This window comes from Mycetomoellerius zeteki, unplaced genomic scaffold (assembly GCF_001594055.1).
Source record: "Mycetomoellerius zeteki isolate Tzet28-1 unplaced genomic scaffold, Tzet1.0 scaffold766, whole genome shotgun sequence".
Classification (NCBI taxonomy): domain Eukaryota; kingdom Metazoa; phylum Arthropoda; class Insecta; order Hymenoptera; family Formicidae; genus Mycetomoellerius; species Mycetomoellerius zeteki.
Genome location: NW_017257793.1, coordinates 120408 through 143183, shown reverse-complemented (window position 1 = coordinate 143183; position 22776 = coordinate 120408). Strand labels below are relative to the sequence as shown.

Sequence of the window (22776 nt, the reverse complement as noted above, 5' to 3'; positions counted from 1 at the left end):
CTGTCAAATTTATTTAAATTTAATTAGTTCAGTTTATTCAATTAATTCAATTATTTTATAGTTTATTTTTTGGATTAATTAATTTATTTAATTATTAACTTCATAATTTCACAAATTTATAAATTAATTAAATAATTAGATAAATATATATTATACAGAAAATATTTATATTTTATTCAGAAATCTAGAACATCGTAAGAGAAATTTTATCGGTTTTTTTACATTTCTCTATGTGAGTATGGACTATTAACAATTCAATCGAATACAATGAAGGTAGATTGCACAAAGAAAGAGAAAGACAATTTTACAGATATCTGAATTTTTACCAAGAAAATAGTTGAATAAATCCATTGTATCGTCGAAGGAAGAGGATTTTGAAGGATTTGTAGCGTAAAATCAACACCCAACTTGATAACTTTAGATGAATATCTTTGAATGGCGATTCGTTTACGTTGTTCGATTTTTCATCGTTTCTATTGAATAAATTGCAACGGTAAATAGTAATGAAATATTTAAGTTTAAAAATACATATGGATATACATATGGAAAAATGTTTTACAATAATCAAAGAGAAAGTAATAATTTTCGCACACAGTTCATACGTTAATTTATGTATAATTTTCGTAAATCGAATTTTAGAATTTAAATCAAATATTATATAAATGAAATTTTACCTGTACATGACAATTTGACAAAAAGAAAGTGAAGCATACGTTTCGAAAGCGCAATAAAGTGTCGGTACAATTAATGACAATTACGTTTTGTTAGTTCTGGCATGAAAATATTAGCTCATAATGATTTCGCGTTATTACCTTTTTAGTTTATCATGATGGATTTCTGATTAAAGACTTCATTTGTTGCGATTGCACGAGCTAAACGAAATTCAAACTCAATCATTCATTATCAAAACGTACCGTTTTTGTTAAATCACCGTAACATAAATACAGATTTGCAATGAAAGAGATAATTTCTACTATTATATATCTGTTCTGCTATTATATCTCATCTCAAGTTCTATTATTTACAAATTAGTATTGTCTCCTGAATAAAATCATCCGAGATGGAGATATCCTCTTTGTTGAGTTGCGTTCTTCGATTAAATACTTTGTCGACTGCGGCGTCTCGATCTAGCAAAACAAACTTATAATTGAAATTGGATATCGTATATTTCGATGGAAAATAGAAACTATTTTGTTGTGTGTGTTGTATGTACGGGATACTGATATCGCGTAGACACGCAGACATATGAGCGAGTGGTTATTAGTGTTTACCAAGACGCCATTTCCTATCGGCCTAAGGCGTTTCATTACGGACGTGCGTGTTCGATCTGTATTAATTATAAACGCATATATAATATAAAATCTCATATATACGTGTAATATATTTATGAACATTTAGATATAAGTATTTATTAAAGAAATTTTTTTTATTCAAGTGCATTATTCTTTAAGATATGTAGTTGAATTTATAATTCTTTTATTTCCGACACGACGTGCAGAAGTCTCATGAGTAACATCAGCTTTGCGAACGTATCTATAGTTTTGGACGTAACAATGTTCTTTCGTCGAAAGAACCAGCAATTTGTTGATATAATCGAAATAATTATTTCTTTGCTACCGCTTTCGAAGAACAAAAGCGCCGACTGCATGGTACGGTCTGATCTAAAGTTAATTTCGTAGGACCCCTTAACTATGCAGTTCCACGGCGGTGGGACAATTTAGGGGCGGAAATCGTCGATTACCACGGAAGGATTAGTGGGTACGTCCCCAGGCCAAATTTCCCCTACGCGTTTCGCTATATCTTACCACAGAATCCGTGCAATACGGCCGTAGGTGGATTTCGGAAATTTATTGTCGCTGGCAAAGCGGATTTATCTATAACTCTGATTATATTCGCGGTTTATGGCGGTCTCATAGCTTCATGTACATCACAATTGCATTATCAATATTGTCTACAAATCTAGTTGCACACACAGAGACGTTTTATTATTAAAAACTCTAACTCTATTCTAACAATATGATATTGCTAATTAAATCATTGAGTTCTCTATGTTCCTTTTAATTTTATTTAAATATCTCATTTTCCTTATGACTTTTATTACATTATAATAAAATTGTAAGAAGTTTATTTTTTTATAGTTTGAAAATTTTATTGCAATATAATGTAACATTTAATACGTGTTTATTTGTGATTTTTGAATTACTCATTTATTTATTTCTACATTGCTTCATATCGGTTGCCAATAAAAGTGTAGCTTTGCGAATACCTTAAATTGCATCGTGCTTTAGTAATCGATAATGTATACCACTATACCTGTAGCTTATACAAACGCGACCGAAGCTATTTTCAGACGAAATACGAAAGGTGCGCCGTTTGATCGCTTTTATTCACAGAAAATCTATTTGGGACAAGCAGCTTTCGAATATTTTAGGCGAGCCATTATGTTGGGAAGAGTCATTATGTTGCGTGTCACTGATCGGAATGAATGCGCATTAAATCTGTCTCAGCAATCAATAGAATCACACATCATTTAGCAAAAAGTCGGTCATATTAGCGGAAGAGCTCTTCTCTAAGTAGGTATAATGGTACATATGATGGAACGATTAAGTACACAGTTTTTTCTTTCCAATGTAGAGCTCTCGTGTCAGTTGGTATTTCATCCCACTCGATGACTTTTGTTCTCGCCACTCGTTGCCTAATTTCGTTTTAAAAAAATATCGTGTCTTTGTTCATTAAGAGGATTATATCGTGAAAAAGAATGTGAAAATATAATTTCGACAAGTGTCCAACAAGTGTGCATCCATTTAAAACGTCGCAAAAATATTTTTACACACCTGATCCGCTTTTCTGTTCCACATGTATCTCTATATTGACAGTACTGCAATGGCATAACGAACTAGGTTATGGAACGTGTCATTTACTTTCGGTGACATCCAAGCTGTCATCCAACGTTCTCGTTACTCGGATTAATTGTTCGTTATTCGATTCACCATGAATTTTCAATAAATATATATTTCGCTTTGCATTCTGCGTGTTAAGCTCAAAATAATTAGTGCAATACAACGAACTTCACATGAAAATAAAGAAACGGAAATCTAAATTAATCTCCACACTTATTACGATATTCAGGATTATAATACTCGAGCGAATGTGACCATATTTACGCTACAAGCAGCGCTGATTATAGTGGTCATTGAAATTATAACTATTTCGCATATATTACTGTAAATTACTATGCATTAGATTTTAGTCATTGGAGTGTGAATGTAAATGAGGATTGACAATTTAAATTATTTAAAACATTCAATTAACATTTTACAAACGCGTCTAATGCTAACGAATGAAATAATGACGGACGTCATTACATGCATACATATACATATATATGAATAGTATTTGTAGGCAAAGGTGTTAGATTATATGTGAGTGATTATATGTGACAAGAAGTATCTCGGTGCGTAGGGTCCGAGCGTAGAGCAGCTCATTTAATAAAACAATCATTCAACAAACAAAGAAGGTCTTTCCCCGATATAATCACCCTCGCTCGATACTTATCTCGCTCGTTAGGTCTACATTCTTATTACCATACGTTATTCAGCAAATTCGAAATATTCCGTATTAACATAGTTACGTTGACATACGTATCCTGAATTACTTCGTGCTTTTGACGTTAATCTTTGATAAATAGCTCGTTATTTTAAACATGCATCATCATTGAATGATTGATGTGTTTATCTCAAATTCTATTTCGAAAATGAAAAATGACAGGCTGATGATTTAATATGTATATATGAGTACTTAAATAAAAAATATTTTATTTTAAAAATATTCACCAGACAGAAACTTGCGCCGCGCGTGTGAACTGTGCATTTGCACAAATGATTTATTATCAATAGAAAAGTCGGATTTGTTTGAAACACATAAAAAAAGCGATATTTCTTCTGTGATGGCATAACGTCCGTTATGGATAAAATCAAAAACGTTTTCTGTTCGCTTGACGAACGCGTACGGTGAACATGTAAATCGTGTAACAAAGCGCGCTCGTATTTTCGTTGCGATATCGATGGAAAACGCGTATGCGAATAGATATCTTTCGGTTCAATCGTTGCATGTTTCTTTTTTATATCACCCTTAGTTTGACGTAGCGTACGGGTCTTCTTCCGGAGTCGTTTTCCCTTTGCTCTATCTCTCGACAGCACATTGGGAAAACGACTCCGGAAACGAGACTTCACCATGATTTATTAACGGCCGCAGAATGACAAGACGCTCCTTCGACCTCCATAGAGGATTCATCTTTTCTCGACGCTGCTTGGAAAACCGATAACGAAGCATCATTTACTGTCTCATGGGGAAAGAATAATTATTAAATATTCCAGCCGCTTAGAACGTGAGAATAGCAAACACATTGTAAATTACGGCTGTTATTATTATATTCCCTGTTTTAAACGGCAATGTGTCAAGCTTATTTTTGTTAAAAGCTATTTAGTAAATAGATCTGATATCTTTATAAATATCTTATTTTTAAAGACATTGGATCCATTTATCAGACAATCTTTGATAAAATATTTTATTTGAACACGAATTATAGAAATAATGAAAGGAACAGAGACAGAGAGAAAAATTCATGCAGTAGTAGAATGTAAAATTTTTCTTTGGTAATGCCTCGTAATACAACGCAATTTACATTACTTTTTTCCTCTTTATTTCTGCAATTGCTACTTTATTACTTAAATAAGTAATATTTTACAGTATTCTGAATACAATGAAATCTCTAGAAAAATCGAAAAATCGTTTTTCCAATATACCGCTTTACATAGAATATAGATAATATGCAGTTAAGAATGTTATGAAATTGATTTTTCTCGTGTTTCAATCAGTCTTTGGTAGACTAAACTCCATCTTAGATACAGTTTCGGAAAAGTCGATAGTTTAGAATCAGACGCTTCGACTCTCGATGGTTTGCTGAGCTGGTCCGATCTGGGACTCTGGTAGTTCCAGTGGCCATGACTCAGCACAGGGTGTCGTCCCTTTAGCTGTCGTATTTCTGTTCCGAGTTTACACTGCGCGTCCACCGCTATCATGGGTTATTTGGACGTTATAGAGTCCAACGCGATCGAATTTCCTTCGAAAAATCCACTTTCATGGATTATGGCGATATTCATCTCATGAAATGACACTGTAGTTATCTCCGTTTTAAGTTCATTGTTGATAAAAGACTGGAAATTGATCTCCAGTTTAGAACACAGTGCACGTTTAGATACATATATCTACTACGAAGTCTACTTTTTAAAAATTGTTAGAAAAATATTGGTAAAAATACACCAAAATTTATCTTCTTGTTCAAGGACTGCATTCATGAATTTCCAAACAATCGTTCTCTTGAAAAATACTGCGTGATTTGCATATTTTTACAATTTTTTACTATTTGGCAAAGGGTAGGAATTCTATATTAAACGTTGAATCCAATGATGAAAATGGGAGAAATACGCAGTAATAAATTTTATGGAAACATTTCATCGAAAATTGCTAGCTTTCTGATAAACAATTATGAAAATTGTGGAACGAACGATTAAAGAAATAAGATATTAATTTAATATTTTATATAAAATTATATTGGGAGAATTTATATAAAATTTTCTTAAGAGAAAAGTGCTCACGTTTTCACACACGCACAATACTTATACATATAAAGAGTGTAAGTTTGATCTCTGCTATATCGAACTTTATCAACGTTTACGACGTATACTTGTATGACAAACATCCCATCGAAGGTGGTCCTCCCGTACTTGGGACCGCCATCTAACGTATCTCACAGAACTTAGAGGGTCCATTGTATTCTCTACTGCCTTTGTGAGTGAACGATCTTACAAAGAGCTCTCTTCCTCACATTGTTGCTCGATGTCTGTGGAAAATGAAAGTTTAATGCAGACTAACACGTCGTCTCGCGTATAGCAATGCTGATACTCTTTGATAGACAAATCTTTGGCAAATATTATTCTAAATTTGTGTATTCTAAAATTTTCATATGTTACATGAATTTTATTACTATTGTATTTTATTGCAATGTCATTGCAATATAAATTTGGTGAATGAGATTATAATTGCGATACATATGAACCAGGAATACCGTGAGAATACATATTCCGGCCAACTGTTACCAATTTCGCGGCACGCGGCGGAAACGCGTTACAACCGGATATAGCATTCTCCTTTGTGAACTTCGCAATTTTGTTCAATTATCTCGAACTTTCATAAGATCGTCTACCGGCTTTATTGCACCTATTATCGCGTTCGCTCATTCGATTATCTATGACCTGAGATCTTTTAACAGCTTCGCGACAACTGAGCTAATTGTTTTAAAACTATGGCACCAATATCTGCCCAAGTGTTAATTTACTTCTCAATTCTAATTCACTTAATTGGAATACGACTCGAGCAAATCGTGAACAGTATGTGCGAACTTGAATTGTCACATTTCGCAAATACGGAAGAAAACGTGCGCTCAGCAAGTTTTTCAACAAACGGAAAATTTTCATGATGCGCTTGACCTGTACGTTTAGATAAACCACTTTACTCGTCAGGTTCGCGAACGTGATACGAATATCTGACTTCCACACATGACACAACTCACTAGTAGCAATCAAAAAGTTTCATACTAAAAATATACCGGTCGAATTCCATGATACCTATTTGTCAGTCATGTCATTAGTTTATTAAACATATCGTTTTCATTTTTATCTTTTTATGATTTTTCTAATATGATTTTGCTAATTTATTCATCGAAAATTTTATTTGCGCCGCTTAATAATATAATCTAATTGTTTTAAAATGTATTTGTATATCCTATATAAATAATGGTAAAGTTTGTATTATTCCAAAAGTTGTACTTTTGGAAAGCTTTAGAAACCTGTTGTGTTACATAGTATGTAGTGTGTGCAGTCCAGTAAATCAATATGTACGCACGCAGTGCAGAGGTAAAAGCCTGTAAAACAAATATTTTATAAAATATTTGTCTATATAATAACGCGATTAATTTATTAACTAATAGAGGTATGACGTTTAGGGTAATAATTCTATGTAATTGTTATTCTAAATGTCATTTATTTAGAATAACAACCATTGTTTCTTGCAATATTCGGGAACGGCATAGAAGAGCGATTAGCTACTGATTTATCGAATCCACGTATTACTGAACAGATCCTATAAGCGCTCAAAGTACGATCCTGCTCACGTCATGAATCCTCCGCATATGAAGAGATGAATTTCCAAATTGCATTTGATGGACGATTCACGTGAATTTGAATCTCCGATTCACATCGGAATGTTATAAGTGTGATATATAATTTAATGTATAATTCTTTTAATCAATTAATATTTGTCATCCATATAAAAATTGCTTAAACACAGTACAATAAATTCATAATTATATTTACAATAAGATAAAACCCAAATTATTGTATTTTACTAGTAATATATTACAATTATTATAATACCTAATATTATTTAACGTACTTTATATTTATTAAAATACAAGAAAACTAGATCATTAGTTATAACTTTATATTCTTAAAGATTTATATAATACATCTATAATTATATAACATGTATAAAAATAATTAATTTTTTAGCATTACTTAACACCATTAAAACACAGAGATAAGGAAAACAGGAATTTCAATTTCTTAAGATACAAATACAATTTTGTCCTTACAGTAATTCACCGAAGCCATACCAGAAAATAGAGAATAGCGAGATTTTACAGTTTCATATTTCTATAGATTTTCGTTTACGGGTCACTTCTATTTTGCATATCCGTTTCCTTCACATCGTAATCGCATATCTATGAAGGGGTTCCATCCTAAATAGATTTCCACAGATCCTCCATGAAAGTTTGATATAAGAATATCAGATTTCTTAGGGTCTATTTCTATGATTCTTATAAATCTTAATATTTCGTATAGAAAAGAATAGAAATTTCGAAAATAGCGTTCTAATTGTCTTAAATTCTTATTCTCTTTTTTTTGTGTCGTATCGCTGTACTTTTATATTTCGGTATTTTCACCATCAAACTTTCTTTCTAATGATAACAATCTTTTTAAATTTATAAAACGTTTGCTGGAGTGTTATGGCTCTCGCGTTCCGTAATATCCGTGCGACGCGAACGTAGAGTTTATAAAAACCGAACATAGAAATTTTATTGCTCGAAAGTGCGATGAGTTTTTTTGTTTGCCTCCTGCGTCTTCGTCTGCGTTGCAGAAATACGGTCGTCATGAATGGTAGGTTCTTTTTATCGCTCGCGCATCCGGAGATGCGTTTCCGTGACATTGCGAAACTCGTAAAAGGGACACGTCTGAACGCGTCAAGAGCTTTTTTTATCGTTTCCGTGCAGCGTATACGCTGCAAATTGCGATTGTACTGCAGAAACATAAGTGTCGATCACGAAGATATATTTTTATTATGCATCCAATTTTACATTGACAAACGAACGCAGATGCGTTCTTTGTGATATTCTTCATGTTCAAACGATGTCAGTACAACGCAAATAGCATTTATATATAAGTTATCTTTCATTTGAATTTACGTTTCTGGTAACAAAACATAATGTCCTTGTAATCATCCCATTTCTCTACGCGTATGCGCAGTCGGCAGGGAAATACGATGAGATAACGGTTTGGGTGAGGAGGGAACGAGAGTGGAGAAGTCAAGGAGCAGGTTTGTAATTCATATTAGAGTCTCAGAGGACAAAGCAATCAAGTCGCTCAGAACGAGCGGTTGTGGCGCAGACTCGCCTGGACTTCCGCGTCGAATTAAACTTACAGATCCGCCAGGTACACAAAGAGGTGAACAGACACGGAGGACCGACGAATAAGAGAGGGAAGGGAAGGTTGTCTGATCAAATGAAAGGAAAATATTGTATTTTTTATGAGGAGAAGGGGGAGGTCGTTTGGGAGACAGGTTTGGAGAAAACTCGTGCGAGGGAAGTCGATGGACCGTCAGGAAAGCGGAGAAAGAAGATAGAGAATAAGGTCGTTGTTGGAAAGAAGATCAAAGTTGAAATGTGTTGGCGGTTTGCAAAAAGAAAAGGGGCTTTCCAAGTGCTTTATTACACGATGACAGGCTTTCAACAACGCCCAAGAAGCCCGCGGTTGCAATCAGGGTTTTAATGAAAATGTAAATCCGCGAGCGTACATCCGGTCATCCGGATTTTGTAATCTCATCCGGAGGCTTTTGATAATATTTTTCTCCCTGTGTGAAACGATCATGTGTGTCTTATGCAGTCCGAGTTGCGGGCAATTAAACTCTTCCGTCACGGAAAATAAGCATCGAAGAAAAACGAAATCGTGCGAGTTTGAAATTACCAACGTGAAGCAGGATTTATGTAATGAAATTTTGTCTGAGTCTTTTTCGTATATATGTATGTATGTGCAGGAATTTCGAACGAATTTCGATAGAAGATTAAAAGTGAACAAATGTAGTTTGTACCGCGTTTTCACCATCATTACCAAATCAACGATCAATTTAATTGTGATATTATTATTTCAGCTTATGTTTGAGTTCGACATGTTTCGAGTTCGACAGTAAGCGGCGCCCATTTTAATTGAAAGATACTTATATTTAGAATTTACATACACAAATATTATTAGGAATTATTATTAGGAAATAAGATCTAACGTCGATCGTATTGATCCTTTCCTTACTTATTTAAAATAAAAATCTCAACAAACATGCAATATCTGCTGGATGTTGTGAGATACGAACATGGACTTATAATAATCGCGTGCATAATCAGTATATCTGTTTATTGTAAAAAGCCGTATTTCGCTACGAGGATAAAAATATCATATTTCCTAATCGTGCTACATACAATCGTATGCTATCAAACGAAATCTTGATTTCTGTAAAGGAAAAAAGAAATTAATGGTGTTTGATTAACAATAGTCTTCCCGTATCATTATTAATGAATGTTAATGTACATATGTAAACATTTGTGATGGATATTTATATAGACGACTTAACGCAACGATATAACATATCTTGATGCTCGGACGGTCCTTAATGAAGATGTAATCACGATGGTTATTAGATAGGCTCGCGTGCGCTTTGTTATTAGAACGAAGTTCGGCAAACCGCGAGGAGTTAACTAAATTCTGACGAACCCGTAGCGCGAATTCGATGCCCACGTATTCCCCTCGCATTATAGGCCGAGACTATACGACATGTACTGGATCCCGGGTGCGAGGCACGAAAATCTTGGGCTTGGCGTGAAAATGATTTCCATCACGCACCAGGCATCGCCGTGCCCGTTTTAATCCAACGCGAAGCGCATGCAACGACGATAATTGACGACCATCGTGTATGAAGACGTTGCGCAACGTGAGAGTCGGATTCGGAACAGAGTAATTTGAGTATCTCGCGCCGTACGCGTTATTATCGTTTCAATTTCTCGACGTAGATCCAGATTTAAATCGGACATTTATTCCTTCAATATCGTCATAGACGTCTCGGGTAACTACCGCTTTAATAAATAACGTTTATCGATAACGTTTATAAATAACGCGTTTCGTCGTTGGCATTATGGAATGTAATATGCAGGGGATTATGGGATTATTATTTGAGACTTATGGTAAATATTAGATGACCGATAGAATTCGCATTAATGGAGTCCGGTTGATCGTCCTTAATTGCTTCATATGATTTTATTCTTTAAGCTTCAGCAAAGCAGTCTACTGACGCGCAACGCTGCCAATACCACGAAGATAAATTTTCAAATATTTACGCTTTAGCTACACTCTTTGATTGAAGCATATTGAACGAATCGGAAAAATTTATGATGTATTAATAATTTTATGTGTTGCCGTTGAAATGTTTCAAAGTATCAAGTGGACCGAGATGGGATCGATGCTCTGGAGGATATTCTGAAACATCACACAGATTAATTCTCAATTGCAGCTATAAAAACTACACCAATTTCTAAAGAACAGGATGTTTAAACAACAGGATGCAAATAAACCTCTGCCTTACGATTGATTAGAGGAATAATCAAAGTTTTTTTACTTACAGTTTAGAAATTCACAGTACCAATCGTACAATCGCAAAAAATTTTTTCGCTTTGGATTCAAATTACGTTATGCAAGAAACAAAGAAGAAATTCAATGATAACAAAATGAATTAAAAAGGACATAAGAATTAATTGGCAGAACTTGTTAAAAAAACTCGGTAAAAAAATTATAAAATAAAAAGTTTAATACGATAAAGCTTCAATTACATAATAATAAATACGTTAAACTACATGATTGTGGTATTGTATACGTTTTTTAAAATAATAATGATAATAATTTAATTTATTGTGAGTAAGATAAAGATAAAGAGAAATTTAACGTATTTATTATTATGTAATCGAAGCTTTATCGTATTAAACTCCTTACTTTGTTTTTTTTTTATGCAACAAGTTCTGTGAGTTCAGTAAATTCTCTTATTTTTTAAAATCATTTTGTTATTATCAAATGACGTTGCTGTAGTCGAGAGTTATATCGCAGGATGCTTTCCAATTGCTTGACACGTACACAGGAATACACAAACATACACGGGAATGTACAAAAAGTGTAGCATTGTGCAAGATTCAATTGGAACGGCATGTGTATGCTGTCCACGGTTTCGGATAGAGTTAGATTAAATGTAGTTTTTTTTCCGTCTGTATTAAACGAAAAAAAAAAGCAAAATTCCAGCCACTCAACGTTCTCTAATCTCATTTATAACCGCTGAGATTAGTAACATGTCATTGTGACTAGAAAATACACAGCCGACTAGTCATCCTCGGGCTGAGTACGGATGTATAGTGTTAGTGTTGACGATTACAGCAATTGTGGAACGCAACTTGGTGTCGTCGAAAGTGTCTAGTGATTTTACAATTAAAAAGCACCCGCAGTTAATGCGAATTATCTCTATGGGTGCGATCCACTTCACGCTGCAAATGCTTTGCAGCATTCTTTGGTCAATTCGTGAAATTCTTTCTTCTAATTAATCAACGAAGCATTTACAGCGTTAAGTGGATCCTATCTTACAATAACCGAGACGTTTTTCCTTCAAGGTCCTGAATTCTCACCGAATTCTCACCTGGTGTTCCGTCTCGACCCGAGGTCGAGACCGGAGTGTCATCGGTCGTCGGGGCGCACGTTGCGGCGAATGGACGGGTACTTCGTGACACCTCGGGTCCATTCGGCTGGCGAACGGAGCCGCCGAAGTACTCCGACCGAAGTCGGCCGCAGTTGCTTGTGGAGTTCGGTGCCGCGCGTCAGTGCTCCAACGGACGCGATTGCGCGCGTATATTTAACTCGATTCGGTTCTTAATTCGTCACCCGGCTTCCATTCGCGTCGCGTCGCGGAGCGCCGTGTGAGAGAAGCGATCGAGTGTAACCGCGAGATACCGTGCGTCGTGAGTGTCGTTGAGTGCAAAGTGCGCGTGTGAGTGAGAGAAAAGGAAAGGCGAGATCGCGACGGTGTGAGAAAGCGGTGGCCGTAATCGTTTGCGGAAAAAGACGAGATCGCTACGACGCATCCAAGAGTTGCTACGCGACATTCCGAGCGTTCCCGACATTCCGCGCGAGCGCCCAACGTGTGCCGGAGTATAAAGAGGCTGCTCCTTCGATTTCGACGCGGCGTTCACGCGGCGAGCCCTTTCGCGTTCCGTGTCTGTTGTGACTCGTTCCTCTTAACGTCTCGCGCTCGTGACTCTCGTCAATTAGCATTCGTTGCTCCGAAGAACCGTTGGAGCCTGCAGAACCAGAGAATCGGCGTGTGTGACGTACGCGCCCCATTCACGGTTAACTTCATACATACGCGCACGCACATATCCACATATACGTCCGTCGGTGAATTCACGCCAGAGATTACACGCGAATGGAGTGACGTGGCAGCGCGTGCCACAGCCGGTTGTCGCCAGTCATTCTTTTTTTTTTACGTTTTTTATTAAACCGCCACGCTTGTTCCTCCGCGCAGGGTGCGTCTGTCAGTCCAGCTCATTCCCGTTCATCGGAGTGCATTTCAACACGGTGTACTCCGATCGTCGATAATCGACAATTATCGCTGTTGTTATTGCCGCGCCCGGCTGGACCTGTCCAAAGTACAATCGGACGCTAATCGTTGCGCTCCAATTTCGACGTTGAAACGGCTCGAAATCGTCGCCGTTGATAATCGGTTGGTAGATCGGGAACGCGCGGCTTTCCACCAACGCTCGACTTTCGCCGGCTCGCCCTCGTCGGGACATGCAACAGCTCCGCGTGACCTTTTAAGACGCAATCTGCATTCGGCTGGAATAGCGCGATCGTGCTGGAAACGGTCGTCCACCGACTGTGTTGCATCGACGATCGAACTTCGAATCTGCACGCGAAATCCCCGTGGATTCGTTCGTCACGTGCCGTCACGAAAGAAGGAAGGCGAAAGACAATAAGAGTCGGCGTTGCTGCGACAAAGATAACACCTCTTGACACGTGACGAAACGACACGCCGATCATCGACCTTGTCCCTTCGTGTCACGTTGTACTTTAACGCAAGAATTAGCGAGGCCCCCAGTAATCGCTGGCCGTTTCAGTGAGCCAAACTGGACGGGATTATCGTTTACGCGAGTTCACAAATTTTAAGGAAAGGATACACCGTGCGATCGATCTCTTGCCTTGAGAGAGATACCTAGACGTCTTACCGAATCTTCTACTGCCCATCGTTCTGTGATAAAACCTGTGATATTACCGAGATTTCACCGAGATTGATGAGAGAACCTTCTTCTTCGTCTCCGGAAATCGGTAAAATTTTGAAATCTTTATTTACCGATTCTCTACACACACAGAAAAATATCATTCTGTTGTCAACGATGAATTCGATCTCTCGCATTACATTCGATTAATGCATATTAAAAGCTGTTTCATATAAATATCCAAATACAATGCAATAAATGAACTTTGACAATGAAATAATTATATATGTATATTCCGTTAAATGATGTGATAGTATCATTATATTAAGTATTTATTCCTTTAAAATAATTTATATGCTTTTACATTTAACTCTGTTAATTTCATATACGGCAGTTTTTAGTATACATTAAATAGTGTTATGCAAGTGACCGAATTCGCTATAAGAAAAGTGACTATCTTAATTTAATTTCTTTCTTCTAAGTAACAGAGTTGTCTCTAACAAAAATATTTTCCTGATGATAATCTTAAAAAAAAATATATGTATTACAAATTTTTAAAAAATTAATTAATGATCATATGTATTCTAAACAAGAATTTTTTTTAAAGAATATTATGAATTGATCGAAGGAGCGACTTTATGCTTGTGATGAACTTATAATAGATTTGCGAATGTGGACGAACTTTTGAAATGTTTGAAGTAATTATTATTTACGTACAGTGTGTATTTTTCTGTGTGTATACAGTCACGAAACTAATTGTCTGGACATAACGCGCCATTATATTAGTGGGTGTTTTTTTTTTTTTTTTTAAAACTATTATTCCAGTATTAAAAATTGTGGTTTTACGTATGCATTACAGCGTTAATATAGTTTACATTTAGACAACAATTGTGAACCTAGTATTATCTGAAAAATGATATGAAGGAATTGCCGATATAATGACGCATTGTTTGGGTAATTAAGTTTTATAATTGTGACTGTATCTTATGATAAGATAAAACGCAGTAGTTTACAGGCTGTAATCGATTTTCTGCTATCACGTTGCAACTCAAATGATAGTTTACGTTACATAACATATCGCTCAATAATTCCGATAAATTAAAGCGATATTGTAATGACGTAACACTTATTGCTAAAGCCGTTCGAATAAAGAATTCGTATCCGCTACTGCGTTTATAGCTTAACATGCGTCTGCAGTCCTGCAATTGAGGTGTCATTAACGGAATTGTTGGAAGATCGCGAAATATTTTTTCTATCGCGCATAGAGATGAATTTACGAGGCTGATCCACTACCGGACTACCGATTCGCGAGCACGTTAGATTCGAAAAGGAAGCGAAGAGAGAGAATGAGATCCCAGGATTTTTCGATTCAACGAAGATGTAGAACGGAAAGGAACAAGCACGGCAATTTTCTGACCGTACTCTGTGACCGCTAGCAAAATTTAATCTTTCGTACTAAGCTATCCACTTAGCGATCTTCTGTGAGATTATTAAATCTTAATTCAATTATGTTTCACAAAAAGAAACTAGAAACCAGCGAATGAAATACGATTAATTCTTTTGTATACAATTTGATTCAATTTTTAATCGCTTTTTTTGTCAAGACTGCAAAGAAGTTTTTAGTTTAAAAAAAAACTCTGTATAGTTGAGTCTATGTAGTTGAGAAAAGTTATTACTAGAAAGTTAAAGTTATTACTAGAAAAAGTACTAATCAAAATTAATACGGCATTTACATAAATAGAAAATCCTTTGATTAACGTTTGATAAATTTTAACTTTAGTAACATATCAATCGATTTTAGGAATAAAAAGCTCTTACGTCCATTTATACCAATGTAGAATAACTTTAATCTCGGTTTTGTTTACTCTTTATGTTTTCTAATTCTTAGATGTGGGAAAACCAACGGGAAAACATACAAAACAAATTAAACCGAGATTAAAAGTTAGTTTAAATTGATAGAAATGGACATTAGAGATAATGTCGACTGTAATTTTCGTCCTTGCATCAATATTTTTTGTTTCTCACACAGAAAGGTTTTGTTGAAATATTTAAAAATTTAACTAAATACAGGTCTGAAAGTAATTTTGTTGGACATCAAAATAATTATGTAGGATGCTGAGACTGATTACTAGAATGTGAAAACTTTACGTAACATTGCTCATCATGCTTGAAATTCCTGCGTAATTATTTTAATAATCTAGCAAAAATTATTTTCAGATCTGTGTATCTAACTAAACTTTTAGACACTTCAGCAAAATCGTTTTCTTTCCATGTTCCGCTTTAAAATCGCGAAACGAAGTATATGAGTTTTGATATCTATAACTCATGGTCAATATTACATAAGCGAAGTTATTTCTGAAGAAGCGTATGTCATTTGCTTGTCCATTTAACACGAGATTCTCATCGAGAGTCTCGTTCGTGATTTCTGCAGGGAATTTCAATATAATCGAGAAAACATCTTCACGATGCGTGAGGGTGCCGGTTGAAGCCGACGACCCCGAAGAATGTTGACCAAGGCCGTTGAGGTCTATTTATAACGCGACAGTAACGAGGTAGTCATTTGTGGAGAACCGTATTTTCAGATGTCAAATCCGTGCTGAAAGCGCTATTCGGTGAATTATCCTTCCCGTATCTCCAGAACGTACACGCGAGTTTTTGTAATTGCACTCATGGTATTATACCGCGTCAAACGCTCATTAGTATAACGAATTTCGTAAATTAATATTTAATGTGAATCTTTCTCTTTTTAACTGTTTTATAAAATTTATACAATTTTATTTGAATATTACCATCAATGTATAATTTAGTGTTTACATTATTATCGTGATTATACGTGATGTGGTAAAATTTAATTGATTAACTTTAGACATTTGGATAAAGGTAAAAAAGTAAATAGTTTATTTATAGAACAAATATATACCTTTTTTGCTGTCTACGATAGAAATTATTTTTATACGTTTGAAAAGTTTTTATATTTGCTTTATCACACGTTGATATTCTTTATCTATTTATTAGGAAAAATAGATAGTACTGTAGTATTTGCGATACCAGCTACATATTCGAATCATAATTCCGTCGAATTTTAATGGCTTCGATGAGTGTTAATTAAGTGGAATGCTAATTTATTCATTTAATTTCATTTATATGATCTCTTTCTGATTCATATCTACAATTTGCAATTTGTAATTAATATTAAAACGAGGCATAATTGATAATTTTACAATAACGAATCATTCTACTCACTTCTTCACATCTCGTGCACGTTTGTGATTACCAATCATAACGAAGGTAAATTGCGACAATCAATTGAAACGTTTCCCTCATTTGTTTATCTTCTCGCGATTTTATTTATTTTGACCTGTTTTTTTTTTGGCACGCCCTAGAAAATTGATTTTGTTTACGACGCAACGATATTTTTGACCGATTCGAAGATTTTTTCCATAAGTACATCGAATGATGTAATTTGAAAGATAAATCTGGTTGGCTCTCGTGACATATTTAAGCTGCACGAGTTTTCGGTGCCTAGGCTTTTCTAATACGCGAAAAATGTGACGCGTGCGCTTGGAAATTCCGCGCCTGCGGTCGTAATTCGACACTTATCGGTTGTTTTTCCAGCCAACGTTTCTATTCACGACAGAAAACGGGAGAAGAACTGGGACACTTGCGTTTGGCGAATATGAAAGTCTAATGTGTGAATCTAAAACGTATCCCGTATCCTTTCACCGAATCGGCCCGCGAAAAAAAAGAGCACGAAATTGCAGAGGCACAGTCGGAGAGTCGGAGTCGTAAATCTAAACGCTCGGTTTTAAAGCGTCTCGCGACGGGAGGTGAGAAAAAGGAAAACGTCACGCTAAATGGTGACCCCTAATGCAACGTGACCTCGCCGTGCATATCCCACGTTCGTACAAATTCACGAACCGGCAGATAGCGGGCGGTACGTGGCGATTCGCCGCGTCGGTAAAACGTTGCGGATACGAAGCTACTTTGCATTATGCAGGGCAGGCAACAGGACACGGGTGCTTTTAAAAACTATATACATTGAAAAAGTTCCCGTTCTGCGGTGAGTCCGAGGGTGAGTCAGTCCAAAAATTTAAATTGCACTCTTGTACAGCGCGGCGCACCTTTATATCGCGTCTGTTGCTCTCTCTCTCTCTCGCTCTATTGTTCCTCTTTTCTCTCCATTTCCCCAGTGTTAGGCCGATATGCATTATGCAAAGAGTTACCTCGATAGCTGCAATCAAGGAAGAGAGCCGCGCGACGGTTGGCCGTTTTGGGAAAGCGAGTAAACTGCCGCGTAAGAGAATAAAGCGATGAAAATCCACGTTGCGCCCGGGGCGTCGTAGCGAGATGTCACGTTGCATTGGATCGTCTCACAAGCGGAACATTAGCACGCTTGAAGAATAATGGCCAAATCCGTGAGGCATTTGAGGATTGGGCTTATCAAGTAACGTGTAAGTGAACAAAATGTCTCAGCTGTGACAACTTTTTATGCTCACAATGTCCCTCTTGTGCACGTAAACCGACGAAGAGTTTATGACAGCAGTGAGTTATCGTGATGATTAAAATTTGCTGACTTTTTCTGAAACGTAGATTTTGATGTAGATTTTAATTCAAAGTACTCGTATCAATGAAGGTGTATTCGTGTTTTTTCCTTAAAAAATTCATGTTAATTATTTTACGTTCAACAAGATTTGAATAATTATATTAAATTTCTCCTATTGATTCGTCGATACTGCAAAGTATAATTAACAAATACCACTTAGTCGCCGCGTATTATCGTACAATCATCAACAGAATTACTGTTCTGTTTGACCATTGTTCCTGGCAATCATACTAGATAGCGTGAGCTACTGGCACGTGAAAGGTCAGCGCAGATCATCGCGTAATATATTCCAGTATCTCACATCTCAAAAGCGTGGGTTGATTTTGCACATCCACCGTCGTCGCGTCGTTCAAATCTCTGTTTACACAGCCGATTCACGTTCAACAACTGTCATTTACAAACTTTACGGTGTACGTGGTTCACATGTCATGGACGCAATGTATTTGTATCATATGACCATGAGTTGGATAAAGTTATTTACGATGAATAAAGAATGACGTAAATCGTAAAAAGTATTTTGCAAATTTATCAATGTTGAAGGACAATGATATGCTATATTTTTCAGAATAATCACATTGATACGTCAAAATTATTAAAGCAAAGAAAAATACAGTTTGCGATGTGATTCTCATCGATTCCTTTAGCGAAATTTAATAACCACGAGAGATTTTTAAGTAACGTAGTACAACGTTGTATAATGCATTCTACGGCGAATCACGTTTGTTGTCATAGAGACACCAACGTCAATGTGTGATTTTGCAATTTCTCTATATCTTCCACTACTGGTTGAGCTCTTTGCATTCTATCCGCGCGTGCGAAATGCTATTCACCGAGTACATGTGTAAGAGACGCGGAATGCAAACGGTCGGAAATCGCGCGACTGTCGTCGACGACGAGCCAGTACTTGTTCTTGCGCCAAGTACAAGCGTGTAGTGAAACGTTATAACGCGACAAGATGCAAGGATGTGCACCGCTCGGTAGCGAAGAGTGCGAATCCCGTGACGCGCGGCCTGAATGATCCGTTCAGAAGCGAATTGCCATTCATGCCGTATAGCGAGCTGTACGTGTGTACTATCTGAGAGATGTATAAAGGTGGGTCGTAAATAGACCTCCGTCTTTACCTTGACCGTACTACGCGGGATGCCTGCGCCTCTGCAGCACGCTCTTTATACGTTCGCAAGCAAGAAAAAATGTTTTTTCTACCCCAATTAAAAGATAGTTTTTAATAATAATGAGCTTACAATAAGAATCATGGTTATTTGTTAGAAATGATAGAATATCCCGTTTCCTTTAATGCTCTCTTTTTCTTACTTTATTATGCCATTGCATCTATAAGAGAGAGAGAGAGAAAATGCATAATTATCTATTTAATTATTCTTCTTGTTATTACTTTTTAATAGAATAGCTCGTTTTATGCTATCATTCATCATTCTTACTTTATTTGTTAGCAAAATATAAAAGAGATATTCAAAGATTAATGGTCTCACAAGCAATACTTTGCGAATGTCCAAAAGATTTACGGCTTCGTAAATGACGAGCTGATCGGTAGAGCAATTTTTGATAATCATGACTAAAATTAGTGATTAAACTTTGCAAAAAGCACTTCTTTAACTTATGGGACTCGTTACTTTCATCGGCATTTACGATAAATCGAACGATCAGCGACTCATTAAGAGAGTTGTCTCTTTTGGAGATTTACCGAGTACTTAAGGTCACCTATTAATCGTATGCGTGGGATACTATCTGAAAAATCGATGAGAATACTCGGTTCCATCTTGCGAACTTTTCCAATCATACTTTTCACGTTCTCGCGACGACAGAATAGAGGGACGGGTGGAGTTACGACGTACGTAATGAAAGTTCACCGAGAGAACTTTCATTGAAATCTTCTTCGGGTTGATCTGGACGGGTGTGTTTTTACGTCTTCCCTTCCGAGGTAATCGTTCAAGCCTAAAAGAATGTCCGAGAGTCTGATCAATTTATCTTCTTTGTACGATTAACGAACCGTGGAATCGCGCATTATGTTGTTTTTTTCTTAATCCGAAAATTTCCACTTGTCATCATGATTAGAATATACTATGTGATAAATTAGGCTATAATGATATCGTATTGCGATAAAAGTTACGCTAGAATGCGCACGATACAGCGATAGTTAACAAAACTCCAAATTAATCAAACATTTGCGGAATCTGGCGATATATATATATCTTCGTATACGAATGATGTATCTGAATGAATATACGTATATGGAAAATATTTAGAATGTGTAATCTAAAATGTTTGCATAGAATTCTCATGATCACAATACTTGATTTACACTTTCTTTTCATCTTGAGATAAAATTTTAGAAAAAAGGAACAAAGTTGCATACCGGCGAGCTCGACAAATCCAAGCTGTTTTTACTCGTCTAACTGTGGTTCCTTCATCTTCCCTAAAAACTTTTCCCTCGTCTTGTCAGGATGATTTATCGACGTATTGGCAGGAGAATATATGCGCCGCGATCGATTGTTCCGCAAATCACTTGCACTGCATTCCCGTGCAGCCAGCTTCATGCAATCAGCATCGTATCTTGACGAGCGATTCGTCATTTAAACTGACTTTCATGAGACCGGATGACAATTTCGTCACGATTAACTGAAATGTGCTTAATTTTTATCGAACGAGGTAAAACATTCTGTGTTTACATTTGCTCTTATTATTCACATATATAATCCTGTTATCAGTATACACTGAAAACAAATGCATGCAATTTTACATGAACATGTAATTTCTATGTAAAATTACATGCATTTTTTTCAGTGCATAATATAATTATACTAACCAAATTGCGTTTTATGAACGACAGATTACAAAATCCACTTATAATAAGAAGTAAACATTTTAATATATATCATATAAACAAACAAAAATATATCTAAGGAGAAACGAATAAGACCATATAGAATACAGATCTTTTTGTTTTAGTTTTTATCATTTTTTGAAATAATTGATCTCTGAATATATTCCGCTTATTAAACATGTTTTTTTTACTAAATGTCGATAAGAAATATCTGGATAGTTTGACATGCGTATCAAAACACAACTTTTATCGGTCAGAATTGTTCAAACTCATTGTTCCTCATAACAATGTCTGCTTTTCCACCGGTCCATTGTCGGTCCATTGTCGATGTAGACTAAACTGCCCTATCGCCTCACCAAGTTCGAGAAGTGGGCCATTGAAGCCCCCAAAGCGCCGCAGCTTCATATCTTCTGCCAAGTGAATCGGGTCACCGATCGCAAGGTTACGTTTTCTTTGATTATCTAACGGGGTCAAACTCCGATGAAACACTTGCTGAATTGAACATAATATATAATATTTCATCCTGTTAAATAATTTAATAATAGGAAAACAATATCGAGACGTTAAATTGTTAATTATATTATACATATATCAATTATATCATGGTTAATCAATTGGAATAATACAAAGTGATGCAATCCTCATTGTTGTGTATTTGCAATATTCCAGAAAACAAAATTTTTAAGTCAAGTTTTTATTTTTTTTTTTATAGATTATCTTGTACAACATTCACAATTTAGCAAAAATAAAAATATAAGATGTGAGAGAAAATTATAATTGATATCATAATTGGTATTAAAAGATATTTGTGAAATTATTTTAAATATTAAATAATATTAAAATCTTATTTATACATATGTGCAGATAAAGTTATGTAAGTCTAAAATGCGAGTACATTTGCATATTTATTGCGTATTCGACGTTAAAACTAATTATAAAATGCTGTGCAAAATACTGTGTTATGTTCCATTTTAATAATGGCAATCAATATCTCTCAGGGGATTGCATTTTGTGGTTTCATAACAGTACACCATTTCAATTTAGCTACATAGATTATTTAAACTCTCCATCTATCTCTTTAATATCGGTTTTCTTGTATCGTACAACATAACAATGATAGACAGCTATCAGATAATGTATCCTTATATTTTTATATATGGCGGAATAAAATTTTGCTTATACTAGCGTGTAAATATCGAGTTTATATTTTTTATATGAGATTGATATAAACAATTGATAATTTGTAAATTGAATTAATAATTTTTTTATAATTACAAACTTATTTTTTCGTGGCGCATTGCAGAACAGATATTATTTGCAGCTCACTTAGTAAAAAATTATGATTAACATAATAGAATGTAATATATAAAATGTTTAAAATTCTTTGCATCCTTTAATAAATGTAAAAGCGACACATTTTTAGTAAAATTTTGATAAGAAAAGCATGATGAAACATAGAACAGAATGTTTTTTGCATAATATACACTTTTATTGGATTGTTTTAAATCTCTTTGTAGTTTTTTCCATTTTTTATCACAATTTATAATTTATAAGAAAAATATGAAATATGGAATATATTTTAGAAGATTTTTATTGAGAAACTAATCATGCAAGAATGTAAGTACATATATTCCAAGAAGACGATTC

At 35.5% G+C, this 22776-nt stretch overlaps 1 protein-coding gene across 1 annotated transcript in view; it reads left to right on the top strand.

The window, feature by feature from the left end:
- The first annotated feature begins 12271 nt into the window (after positions 1-12271).
- LOC108729568 (mannosyl-oligosaccharide 1,2-alpha-mannosidase IB) overlaps positions 12272-22776 on the top strand; it is a 49337-nt gene continuing 38832 nt past the window's right edge. The window contains exon 1 of the mRNA XM_018458741.1: positions 12272-13796. The gene's annotated coding sequence lies outside the window, so the exon portion shown is untranslated. The remainder of the gene's footprint in view (positions 13797-22776) is intronic.